At 44.5% G+C, this 5,083-nt stretch overlaps 1 long non-coding RNA gene across 1 annotated transcript; it reads right to left on the reverse strand.

The window, feature by feature from the left end:
• Positions 1-526: 526 nt before the first annotated feature.
• Positions 527-4,809, reverse strand: LOC135314048 (uncharacterized). Its single transcript, XR_010373535.1, has 3 exons — positions 4,662-4,809; positions 1,799-1,912; positions 527-641 (listed from the first exon to the last, which is right to left on the reverse strand). It is a non-coding gene; the product is annotated as an uncharacterized LOC135314048 (long non-coding RNA).
• Between the last annotated feature and the right edge of the window lie 274 nt (positions 4,810-5,083).

A 5,083-nucleotide genomic window follows, 5' to 3' on the forward strand; every position in this document is an offset into this window, starting at 1 on the left:
CTGCTGGAACGTGACAACTTCACAGCAGAAGGTCACTCCCCCCAGTCACTCTCTCGCTGCTGCTTGGAGGCAACCATTCCGAGAAATGATTTGTTATGGTAGAATCGGAGGCACATTTGTTAGTTAATTCATTCTGTAAAACTCAAATGAGATGAAAAACAAGCATAGATCTGACAAACGGCATTTAATTATGTCTGAGCCTAAAATTCATAATACATATTTATGCTGCCCTAAGTCGTTCGCAGCCAAGGTCCCTTTTATTCTCATAACTGAGCCCAATTGCTGATATGGGAAGGGGGTGTTAGTGATGGGCTACTCCTCATTCTTTCATTATGGTGCCTCCTTCTTCGTGCCTTAACTTCCCTTCGCCTGCCCTCAACAGGCCACAGGCTTCCCCTAAGTTTACAGTGCGACAGTTCTCTAGGTGCTATTATTCCATAGCTATTTGCTCTAGCATTATAGCAAATAATGCAAAGAGCTATAGGTACCTAATAACTTTACCTTGAAAGATTAAAATGGTCTGGTGTCTAATTGCATCTGGTCTCTAACTTTCTTGTGGGCTTTTGTTCCATGCTTGGGATCTAAGAAGATATCAGGAAACACTGCATAAAGACCGTGTCCCTGGTGAGCTGGGCTAGAACCTGCAGAACAGAACTGGTTAGTACAAGACAGAAATGCTTCGTACAAGACAAATAGGAACTGCAGCACTGATGCTGCAGAGCCTGGAGCGAATGTGCAAAGTGCAGGCTCCTGGGAAACGGGCACTTTGACACATGTGGCTTGGTAACACGCGGAAGCTCTGACCTGGCAAAATATTTACAGGCATTTAAGTGCACATCTGAATGGGCTAAATATACACCTCCTTCACCCTTCAGCTGCTAGAAAACTATAGACTCTGCATTTGGTGTAAAGGACTGAACTGTCTTTGGCACAGAAACACATGCTGCAGCTCTGCTGAAGACATGTGTACATTTTTATAGTGGTTTGGTGCTGTTATTGTAAAAGTAAGCCATTTTTAAGTCCTTCTTTCAATACAGCATAGAGGCTCCAAACAGCATCCTGGGCAATGCACAACTGGAGAGACACTTAAGCGAGAAGAGTTTCCATCATCTCTTCTCCTCCAGCTTCCTGAATCTTTGCTTCCTGCAGAACCAGGTACATTGGAAATGCTGCCTATGACCATCAGATCAGCAAGAGGCTCTTCCTCCTCTGCAACCCACTCCACCCCGAGCGCCCCTGCCTCTTGACCTTCTCCACCATGAGACAGCAACCCCAAATAGCTTCATCTGATCTCTTGAAGGGGAGGAGGATCTGCCCCAGCAGCTGAGGAGGGAGGCGATTCCATAGCTCACGTCTGGCTGCCCTGCTATCCCTGTCTCTCTTGCTGCGTGACTGTGCAAGCCTGGAGAGTGCTTTTTGTGCTTCTTGACATTATTGCTCTGCTGAGGCATCGGAGACATTACCTCTCCTTCCCTCTCTCTTGGCACGTTGCCACCCAAACTCACTAGGCAGCTTCAGATTTTTTTTTTTATTCTCTGGTGGGAAATCTCATTTGACCCTTTCAAGTGGGACAAGAACAGATATTAGGTTTGTTGACGATGAAGTGCTTTTATCTGAATTCAACAAAAGAGGTACAATGAAAAGATTGCAGCTGTTGAGCAAAAGCACCGCACCTATTACGGAGTTCATATGCATTTACAAGTGGCACATCAGTGAAGGCTCTCCTCACCCCAGCAGATGTACGCTCCTTCCACAGAAAACTTGTTAGCTTTCCATCAGTTCTGCATGCTTTACATACCTTTAGGAAAATGTTTGACTCTCTTGCCAGATCTTGCAGTGATAGAAATGCTATTAGCAGGTAAAAGCTACATGGAGGTGCTTTATCTTTCTCTAAGTCTTCTAGGTCTTCTTGCTGCAGGATGGGACAGCAATTTAGAACACCAGACTTGTGCAGGTTGTAATTAAATTCTAAGACTACCATTGCTCTATTGAATAAACATCTACTTACTTTATGCACATATTTAGATAGAGAGATAGATAGATAGATTTCAGTTAGAAATAGAAATTGTTTTTGCTTGCTTTCATGCACATATGCATGAAGTCACACAGCTACTAAAACAATATGTTCTAAAAATTAAGGTAGCAAATCAACTCAGTCAGGAAGCAAGTAACTCAGACTTGGCAAAGACGACTGAAAAAAAAACCCAGCCCAACGCAACTGTTATCTGACATCATAAAGCAACTGCACTTCAGAATAAGGGCAATAAAGCATCTACTAACCAGAGAAAATCCCGATGAAATTTGGGGAAGGATATGTCTTGCAGTCAATTAATCATGCAAAAATAACAATAAGCATTTGCCCACGTCCTAATGAACCGGGGACACGGGAGCGTGACTGGAAAGGAACAGCAAATGCTTTGCAGGCTCACCAAGGTGGCCCAGCACTGGGTCAACAATATTACTTAAGTCAAATACAGCATGACCATCCTTGAATACATGCACTGTGGTAATGCCCAGTGCGGTCAGTGAGGGCCAGGGCCCGCAAGGCTACTTTAAATTTGTGCTGGCTGGACTTTCCTTAGAAATCCTCTAAAAGTCCAGTCCTGCTGGAGCACAGTTTGCACTGGCGTTCCTCTCCCCATGGCCCTTGTTCAGGAAATGGAGTGGGCACCAGGCAGGCTTCAGTTGTTTCATAGCAGAGAAGGAATTCATACAGGGAGCATTCAGTTCTCAGGCACCGATTTCCAAACACTTGCTGTCCCCTGTATGAGCTCTGCTGACTGCTGAGGGAGATGGCACGGGAATTTTGCAACACCCTTTATGCAAAAATATGGTAGCAAAGAGAAGATACCAGGTTGAGGACAACAGCTATGTCAGTGTATGGGATGTTGTGCTGGGAATGATGAATCCACTGGAAAATCATTAGCAAGCTTGGCCTCATTCCTAAAAGTCTTTGCGATTCATAATGTTCATGTGCTTTATATAATGTCAGTTTTTGTCCCACTGACATCAATGGTTAAACTCCCCTGGATTTCATTGGCTTGAAAATTTTCCCCAAGTAGTGTTATTTCCCTTTTGCTATTTACAGAATTCTCCAAACTAACTTTACATTTGTTTTGGCCTCTGGCTTACCTTGTAGATGTATCAGTCCCTGTCTCTTGTCCTGTACCTTGATTTGTTCATGTCTCTGACACAAATGAGTTCTAGCGTGCTTGCAGGTAATTTCATGCTTATAATGCACGTGATTTGCTTGCACAAAGATGACTGTACAGCTGCACAGGATATGGAAGGTCAGAGCCCACGGGTTGCAGCAAAGGCCATCATAGTCAGTACGAAAATTCCCACAGAGTTAAACAGATTTTGGATCTGGCCCATGTGTATTCAGCAGTGACTTTCTACTTAGCATACTGGCACAAAGGGACTCTTTTCCGACTGTTCTTCACCAGGTTTCTTTTCTGCCTTCCAGCAGATCTACAGCAGAGTGTTGGGTCCTTGCCAGCTTAAGTAAGTCAGACCCATGGGCTAGTAACTCTGCTCTTGTACAGCCTTTAGCCCAGCCGTGGCTCATGGCGCTTAGCGTGTACCAGCAATAATCACAGCTGCAGCAGGACAGCAAAACAGTGTCAGTATACATTTACGTAGGTTATGCTGCTTTGCCAGGGTAGCAGCAGGGCCATATCTCGGCTTGCGTTGGTGGGGACTAGGGCAATGTGTGAGCTCGGATACATGGCAGAGCAGCTATTCTGCACTGAGTAGATGCTACAATAAGCTGAGGAGCAGTGTCAGCTCAGTCTGGTTGTTTAATAGCAACCCTGGCTCCATTGCAGGATTTAGGCTGGTGCTGGGAGGTGAGTTTCCTACTGCAAATCCCTGTTGCTGGAAAGGCAGAAGGATGGTAAGGGATGCGACTGCCAAGAGAACTGTTAATGAGTTCCCCAGCCTTTCGACACATTTCATGGCCAGTCCACATGCAACTTGGGTCCTTCTCTGTAAGGAAACTGCTCTTGCACTAATGGGGAACGAGTTGCTTGTGGGCTTGATCCAGTTCACATTGTGGGCTGGTATCAGCACTGCAAAAATCCTATTTCTCATACACAGAGATACCATAAATGCCAGAGTAAATCAATGTGGAGATTCCGAAGCCCTAGAGATAGCTCTGTTCCCTGTAGTGATCAAAGCATGCTGATGTCTGCAAAGCAGCATGGCCTCAACCTTGCACTGGGTCTCTCAGAGAAATATGGAGCTCCTGTCCAGAGGGAGCATCCCTGGCTCCTTTTTGAAGCCTTGCATTTGTTTACTAAGTAAGGATTACACCTGACAAGTAATAATAATCCTTAGGATTTAACCAATAATTTCTTCCTAGCACCTTGTCTTTTAGTAAAGTCTCAAAAATTTAGTTTACATCCTTAGAGATCCAAGCAACAGATCTCTATTTAGACTAAACCAGGGTATTTGGTATTACTGATTTACTCTATGTAACTTCTAAGCAACAACAAGAACACGTGCATTACTTGATTTAGTTTTTCTTCTCCGCTGATCCTAGTCTATCTCGAAGGCTTTGAAAACTGTTACAAAATTCAGATGAAGAATGGAGAATTTGCCCACTAGGTCCAAACCCACACATCCCCTGCCCCCAGGACGTTAGAGGATGCCTTTCTTACCTTGCTGGCTTCCAAGTCTGGAGCTCCTGGTGCACAAACGCAGCTTGGTGCTTGAGGTTCAGAGCATTTTCATGGACAAGCAGTGTCATTCAGCAAAGCCTGCAGCCAAACCATAAAAGTGTTTCATTGACTTCAACACAGTTCAACATTTACTCTGCAGTGATGAAGTAAATTTTCAGCTAGTTACTGACTTCATGCAACTTCTAGTTCTAATATTAAACCATTGCTTCACTCTCTGTTCCTGTGCCCTTACCAAGTAGTAGTAGTTATTTTATGGGATAACCTCATTTTCCTTCCCTTCTTCCGGTGCCTTTCAAGAAAGTGCCTTCTAAGGCAGACCTGGAGTTGGCAGAAAAAAACCAGGCACAACCAACGAGCAGGACCTAGTTAGAGCAACTGGTGATTTTAGGCTCCCCCCTCAT

The sequence above is a fragment of the Phalacrocorax carbo genome, chromosome 6, assembly GCF_963921805.1.
Source record: "Phalacrocorax carbo chromosome 6, bPhaCar2.1, whole genome shotgun sequence".
Classification (NCBI taxonomy): domain Eukaryota; kingdom Metazoa; phylum Chordata; class Aves; order Suliformes; family Phalacrocoracidae; genus Phalacrocorax; species Phalacrocorax carbo.